At 37.0% G+C, this 8,634-nt stretch overlaps 1 pseudogene; it reads left to right on the top strand.

Annotated features, from left to right (window-relative positions):
* Nucleotides 1–6,499, top strand: part of LOC127447587 (cohesin subunit SA-2-like) — a 36,084-nt pseudogene extending 29,585 nt beyond the window's left edge.
* The last annotated feature ends 2,135 nt before the right edge of the window (nucleotides 6,500–8,634 follow it).

Consider the following 8,634-nt stretch of genomic DNA (forward strand, 5'->3'; position numbering starts at 1 on the left):
CTGTCACTGAGTCACTGAGACAGGCGAAAGCTGAATCCAGATCATCCATCCTGATTCTGCTGGACCTTTCTGCAGCCTTCGACACAGTCAACCATCAGATCTTACTCTCCACCCTCTCTTTGCTGGGCATCACAGGAACTGTGCTTGACTGGTTTAATTCCTATCTCTCAGGTAGGTCCTTCAAGGTAGCCTAAAGAGGTGTCCAAGCCACATCAGCTACTTACTGAGGTACCGCAGGGTTCAGTGCTTGGGCCACTTCTCTTCTCTATATACACAACATCACTGGGACCCATCATTCAGGCACATGGTTTCTCTTACCACTGCTACACTGATGACACACAACTCTACTTGTCTTTCCAGCCCAATGACACCGCAGTGACTGCTTGAATCTCTGCCTGCCTGGCAGACATCTCGGCTTGGATGAAGGAACACCACCAGCCAACCCTGCTGTTGAACACAACATCACCGTGCAGCTGGGTGCAACTACAGTAACGCCTTCCAAAACGGTCAGAAATCTAGGGGTAACCATCGATAACAAACTAAATTTCATGGACCACATCTCAAAGACCGCAAGATCGTGTAGATTTACACTCTATGATATCAGGAAGATAAGACCCTTCCTCTCTGAACATGCCACACAACTTCTTGTTCAGTCACTTGTCATAACTAGACTGGCCTATTATAACGCTCTCATTGCAGGCCTCCCTGCATGTGCAATTAGACCCCTGAAAATGATCCAGAATGCAGCACCACGTCTGGTCTTTAATCAACCAAAGAGAGCGCATGTTACACCACTCCTTGTCTCTCTTCACTGGCTGCCGGTTGATGCACGTATCAAGTTCAAGGCTCTGATGCTGGCATACAGAACAGTCACTGGGTCTGCTCCAGCATACCAAAAATCATTTCTGCAGAGCAACGCGCCCACTAGAAGCCTGCGGTCGGCTAAGCAACGTCGACTTGTTGTACCAACACAAAGAGGCACCAAAACACTTCCCGGACTTTCGGCTTCATACATTCACGTTGGTGGAATGACCTTCCCAACTCCATCCATGAAGCTGACTCACTTTCTGTCTTCACAAAACAGCTAAAAACACATCTTTTCCATGAGCACTTAACCAGTCACAAAAAAAAAAAAAAAAAAAAAAATGTAGTTGAACTTTAATCTGTTTTGAATACTATTCTGATGCTAGTGAAACTTTGTAATATGGCACTTTTCATACCACTGTCTCCTTAAGATGATTCGCTTATGTTTTCCTCTTTTGTAAGTCGCTTTGGATAAAAGCGTCTGCCAAATGAATAAATGTAAATGAATAAATGTAAATGCTAAAGGTGGCACAACCAGCTATTAAGTTTAAGGGCACAGTTTGTTTTTCACATTGGTAATGTGTTGGATAACTTTTTTGCTTCAATAAAAAAATATATATATATTTGAAAATGGTATTTTATGTTTACTCAGATTGCCTTTGTTTTATGTTATATCTCATTTGAAGATCTAAAACAATTTAGTATGAAAAATACAAAAAATCAAAGAAAGTCAGGAAGGGGGCAAATAATTTTTCACAGCACTGTATTTGCAAAAGGAATGTTTGGGAATCTAAAAATGTATATTTCCTATTGACACACTAAAGCTGAAGATATAGATGTAAAAACATCTTATGTGCCTAAGACCTTTGCACAGTACTGTATACAGTATTCGCTTTAGATAAAAGCATCTGCTAAATGACTAAATGTAATATATACGTAGATTATTTCTCCACATGATTATGAAATATTTAAGTTTTTTTACTTGTGGATTAGTGACATAAACACTGCAGGTCACATATGCGCTAGTCTTCGGCATCTTAAATAATTTGGGCATCTTAAACTTATGATGGTAAATTGTCCACTGAGGAAAAAGTTGCGAGTCATTAGATTTTTATCTGAATTACTGATGTCACAATAATGTTTTTATTATTTTGCAGTTCCAAAAAACGTTAACAGCCAACTTGCAAATAACTTTTATTTACTTGCCAATGGCAATTTTGCTTGCCGAATGATAATTTTAGACCCTGGTTACATATATGTGAGTTAGAATATGGTAGCATTAGCATTAACATGATCATTGTGAGGCTGAGTATTTTAAAAAAAGTGATTCATCAGTCAGTATTAGATGGAGGTGATCTGTTTATTTGACTTGAAAAGTTGAGTGCACTCCTGTGTTCATAACTGGAGTTCTTAGGCTTTAAATTTATGAGATGATAGGCGGGCTTTACAGCACTGTTTGTGTTTATGTATTTGTGTGTGTGCTTGATACGCTGGCATGTTTGGAATGCCCGCTTGGCTTGGTCAGCATCGCCAACAGTCTCTTAGCAACATTCTTCCTGGCATTCAAAGAGTAATTTACACACACACACACACACACACACACACACAAACACATTCTTTCTCACCCTCATTTAGCCATATTTCTGAACGATGGCTTTCAAAGTTGGGCGTAAAATGACGTAAAGTTGGCAAGCAACGGAAACCCCTTATTTACCCTACTTCCTGTGTCCACAGCTCTTAGCAACAAGTATTCACTTCTCTGAGCTGTCCAGCATTGCAAAATTTCATGACCAATTAGAGCCTCTTAAATTAATATTTATTAAAGCAAATACAGCCGGAATAAATGGAGGCCATTGTTTGGTAATAGGTAGGTCACCAGCTGGGTTAATGCAGACCATCTCCTACAGTGTTTGTGTTTAATACACTGTACCATGTAAACATGGATTTTATCTGGGTTTTTAGTCACAGAGAAGTGCATTAGGGCTGGCACATACTGTATCTACTGGAACACTACACACAAAAGACTACAGCTAAATTCATCTGCCTAAAAAGGTAGTCCCACCTCAACATTATGATTAGGACTATATCATATTTTTTTGTGTTTGTTTTACTGAAGCATTCATGTAAATGCTTTAACAAAGAAATGTATTCCAACTTGTCCCTCAGTTTGTAAAAACAATGGAAAAACATGTCTACAATAATGCACTTACAATGGAAGTCTATAGGGTAGAAATGTTAAGCTTGTATATTTGTTAATTAACAACATAACACAGTTGCTATCATTACAGCTCCAACTGTATGATATACAATTGGCAAGGTTAGAAAAACAGCATAGTTAAAAAAAAAAAAAAAATCTCTAGTGACTAATAGACCATTCCAGAGTGTTATCCTGAGGGCCAGACAGACTCATGGGTAATGTGCTCTCAGTATGCCAAAGGCTTACATTCCTAGACGTGAAGCCATATGGCAGACATCGACACATCGACCGTTCTTTACAGCTGTCATATCTCCCCTGCAGTACTACAATGACTTCGGCGACATCATCAAAGAGACCCTGAACAGGACACGGCAGATGGACAAGATCGAAAGCGCTCGCACACTGGTACTGTGCCTTCAGCAGGTATGGAGGGTGCAGTCCTTCACGTGTGTTCTGTCTATCTCTCTCTCTCTCTCTCGCTCTCATGTGACATGCCTCTGCGTGGCACATCTGCTTCGGTTATTGTCCCAGGCCCCTATGCTCTCTGCTGGGCTCCTGCAGCTGTCGACACCTCAGAAACAATCAGCCGCGCCACCACCATCACTATGCTCTAAGTGGAATGTTCTAGTAGCTCTTCCACTCCTTGAATAGCTCAATGGTAGATCTCTTAGTTGGACATAGACATATACTCACACACATTTGCTTTCTATGTCACAGATATTTAAAAAAAAAATCAGATTCTTTTCTTTCCACTTAAAGGGGAAGTATGTCATTTCTGCGCCACTAGCGGCACCACATGGATTTATCTAAATAATATCTATATCAATAAATTTAGTTATTGCAAATGTAACTACTATAACTACTACTAGGGCTTTTTTGTTTTTACTAGGGCTGTCAATTTAATGCTTTAAATCAGTGTGATTAATTATATAAAAATAACTCATTAAAAAAGTAACGCAATGAATTATGTCCCCAGACGGTAATAAGGAATACACAAGATGAGGACGTGTTCTTGCGTTCAAACACAGCTGAACGGAGTGCAATTCAGAACGTAAGGATCTCGTGATGTGTTTTTCTAAGTTTTAAACTATGTTTAACTTGACACAGCGACCTAAAAACTTTATGAAGCGACGCAACCAAAGGGAGACAATAAATAAACAATACCAGAACTCAGATGCAAACTGTCTCACATAACAACATAATTTCAGTGCAAATCAATATCTAATTTCCATGTATTTATTTATTTATTTGGTTAGCAGCCATGTTATATGCAGGATAATGTACAGTCAGCTGGTTGTTATTGCAAAATAAACCCTGTCAAGATGATACAAGTCCTGATCACCGGCTGACTGTACAATATCCCGTACTTATTTAAATACTGTATTCTTATTTATAATTACTATAATTTCTATATGTGATTAATTGAATTAATCGGCATATCATTTAATAATTCGCAAAACAATTTAGTCGATTGACAGCCCTAATTTTTCCAATTTCTAGAGAAAATTTGAGTGGTGCTTGCCAGTGCAAAACTTGCCACCACAATGCTGGATGTTTTGGGTAGTTGCCTACCGGCCCCCCTCCTGATAGTTTAGTCCCTAGATATGGCTCTGGTCCCTCCCTCTATGTAAATCAATTTGATTTGTTTTGCCTGTTTTATCATCTTCCAGATGAAAATTGTAAGTCTAATTGCTTAGTAAAGTCATAGCACATGTCACCTCAACAAGCCACATGATTTAAGGTTTCAGTTCATGTCCTTTGTACAAACAATATAGGACAGGTTACGTCTTAAACTTTAATTTCCTGAGACCTGAGTGTCTTTAACCTCCTGAGATCCGAGCGAAATGGAAAATGCATTTTCCATTTCCCTTTTTGATTTGTAACTAGTAGCACCTAATAAACATTAATAAACAACACTAATTTTTTTTTCTAGAGCAAATAGTTTTCCTAAAAATGTATATTCACATATGTGGACAGTGGGACTAAGTTGTGAAATTTTAAATAATACCAAGCTAAAGACAGTCAGATTTTTCTCATCAAATTGTTTCCTGGAGTGTTGGCATTACATTACATACATTTCATTAGCAATTAGCATAATTCATTCTGATTCAAATTAATGGCCAGTATTATCCAATCACTGCCAACCATGTTAAAATAAAATTCTACATTATAAATTCTGAAAGTATGTACTGATTACCATTGTCCCATGTCTGCCAAACATGTTGATTGGTCCAAACATCATCTGCAGCCTGAAACTGAACTTTTGGTCAGATTTTAGGAGTGAATGCACTTAGCTGCATAGAGAACTATAGGATGCTCCCTTGCTACTTATTTAGTGAATGACTTAACCTCCAGTGTGCTGTCTGTCTGCACTGGTCTCAGAACAGTTTAAAATGCACCTTATTTTCATCCCAACTCCATATAAAGCCTCTGAAAGCAACATTTTTCAGCTTTTGGATGAACCCATTGATTCTCAATGTGAAAATGCACAGTAAATATATAGGAATGCATTTACTAATGTTAATGAATAGAACCATATTGTACAGTGATAACAAAATAAAATATAACAAAATTTATATCAAAAGAAGCGAAATGACTCACAGATTTATTAACGTTGAAAGTTATTCAAAATAACCAACATGTTTCTTCAGCTTTTGAGGGAATACTGTTCTAATTTTCACATATGTGGACATCATGTTTATCAGTGTGCTGACGCGTGAAAAATAAATGCATTTTTTTAAAGCGCCATATCAAACGCAACTACAGACACAACTCTTTACACCCAAACAGGTTTAAATGAAAAACTTAAAGGTTTCTTACCAGAGGCACTTTAACTCTACGCTCGTAGAAGCACTTCAAGGAAATCAACGTCATGTTATGTCACGTAACTCCGTGCATCAGTCTTGTGAACAGTATTCAGTCTGTTTAAATTAATTTAAATCATGAGTTGCGTATAGCGAAGCAAAAACACAACGTCCACGCATGTTTACGTGGGTCACACGAGGTTAGAACTTAGAGTTAAGAGTTTGTGAGCAATAGTGATAGTGATATCTGCCTGACGAAGCACCAGTAATAATTGTTTCTTAACATACGGAAGCCCAAAAAGGCTATGGATTAAGTCGTTAACTCAAGATAACAATTTAGAAACATTGTAATGCATGGCTTCTGCATGTTTGGAAACTATAATTATTTTTGCAAAACTGTTTGGTACCACTGTTAAACAGCCAATTGTATAGCTGTTTTAAATCTGTCTGTTAAATATCTGCATTTGTGATTTTATGTAATTTTTAAATTCATTGCACATAAAAATAAGTTCAGATTTTTAATGTAAACTGTTTGTAAGTCCATCTCTTGAATTGAACTGAAATGGAATTCAGTCTTTTTGTTCAGCAGTACCTGAGGCTGAAGCAGGAACAAGACATTCAGCAGTCTCAGAAACACTCACCACCATACATCTCACATCCTCAGCGAATTTTCCAGCAATCTGCTCAGACCTGACAAGAAGACATTGTAAGTTAAAGCAGAGTCAAAATCCAAAAAACAAAACTTAAGAGATTTATCATCATAAATCACCCTCATGTTGTTCCAAATCCGTATGAAATGTACATTTTTTAAACTGGATATCTGCCCCTTAGCTATAGTTATTTGCAGAAGTTAGCTGGTAAGCATGTCATTAACAATAGAGAGGAGAGCTGGATGCCACTTATTTACTACAAAGCATCTCTGATGGGCATGGCTGAGGGAGAAGATGCCATCTCCTACATCAGCTCTGACACTAACAAACAACCTTCCCTCACCAACCGCTCCAGATCAACCTCCATGAAGCAAGCAAATTCTGAAGGTAAGACCCCCTCATTGGGTGAGAGGAATCCATGTCAAAGTCTTTAATAATGCAAAAAATGGACTCTTGAAAAATAACATGCACATAAACTTTCTGCTTTCAGCATAAACAGTATAGATTTATAATTAAGTAATGATCAGCTATTGCATCAGCCAAAAACATACACAGCAATCAGCATTATAATAAAGCAATAAGCCACAACAACCTGCTGAATTAATGTGCAGTAGTTACGGTTTGTATTTGTCTGCATTTTACAATTGCTTTGAATGAGGTCATCTGATCCTAATTATTCCCATTTTTAACAGGAGATCAAAGATTTTTTTCACCCTCCATAGAACCAAAGGGTAACAAGCTTCTGAAAAAGTGAGGTCAATTAAAGTTCTTATTGACAGTGTGCAGAAGAGTCAGTCACTTGGGTCATATGGTAGTCTTTCTTCCATGTGCAGTCCTGAAGAATCAAGGGTCCAACATGCCCCACTGACCAGAGACCAGTGGTCTCATATCTGATAAAAATACATGGAACAGTGATGAGGTGGATGTTGATACTGTAGATATAGATGCCTAATATTGTTGACCATGTGTGTCAAAGGACTTTTTTTTGTATTTACTATCCTGAAAATTGTGCCATTTTGAACAGTAATAATCATGATCAAATCCAGACATAGTATGCTGGTGCTGAAATATTTGTAATTTAAGAATGCAATCACATGGTGTGTTGCTGTCATCCTTTTTTTTTTTTTTTTTTTTTTTTTTAACAAAGCCATATGTAAGCTAAAGGCAGATAAGGTATAGTATACTTTTAATATCCAGACAATAAGATACATTGCCTTTCCACAGTTCTGAGTTAAACTCAATTTAATGATTGCTTTTAAAGAGGTTATAGTGAAACTGTTACAAACATGGCCACCCTGCGGGCTTGAAAGGGCAGGAAGATGCACTTGATATGCTTGATGTAAAACGCTTTAGATTTATGGCATGATATACAACCTATAATATTAGGACCTGAACCTTCAATTTTTATTTCTTACATTTTAAACCTTTATAGGCCTGTACTTTTTTAAATTTTCAAGACTACAAATTATGCCCAAATATTTTGTTGCACTTAGCTGAATCATAATCTGTTTGCTTTCATTAAAGGAATATTCCGAATTCAATGCAAGTTAAGCTCAGTCGATGGCATTTGTGGCATAATATTGGTTACCTCAATTTGACTCATAGCCCTCCTTTAAAAAAAGTAGCAGTGAGGCACTTACAATGAAAGTGAATGGGGCCAATCCGTAAACATTTCAATTCTCAGTTTCAAAATTATAGCCACAAGACTTAAACAAAATGCATGTAAACATGATTTTAGTATGATAAAATCGCTTACTAACCTTTTCTGTGTAAAGTTATAGCCAATTTTACAACTTTGTTGCCATGACGATGTATTGTCAACAAACCTTAAAACGACTGTGAAATTGACCCATTTAAACAACTTTACAACTCAAATAATACTTGAGTTTCAACAAACAATGTAAGTGCTTTTATTATATTATAATATTCACATTTCTGCCTCTAAACCCTCCAAAAATTGGTAAGTGTCTCACTGTAATCTCGATTTATGCTTTTTTAAAGAAAAGGACGGAAAAGTCAAAATTATCTTTTGTTGTAATCAACATTATGCCACAAATGCTGCAGATTAATCTTAACTTGTATTGAACCAGGAATATTCCTTTAAGGTATTAAAATAAACTAGGTTTGACCGGTTTTAAATTTAGGTGTGTGATTTTTGTCAATATGTAATATTGATGGT

This window comes from Myxocyprinus asiaticus, chromosome 10, assembly GCF_019703515.2.
Source record: "Myxocyprinus asiaticus isolate MX2 ecotype Aquarium Trade chromosome 10, UBuf_Myxa_2, whole genome shotgun sequence".
Taxonomy (NCBI): Eukaryota; Metazoa; Chordata; class Actinopteri; order Cypriniformes; family Catostomidae; genus Myxocyprinus; species Myxocyprinus asiaticus.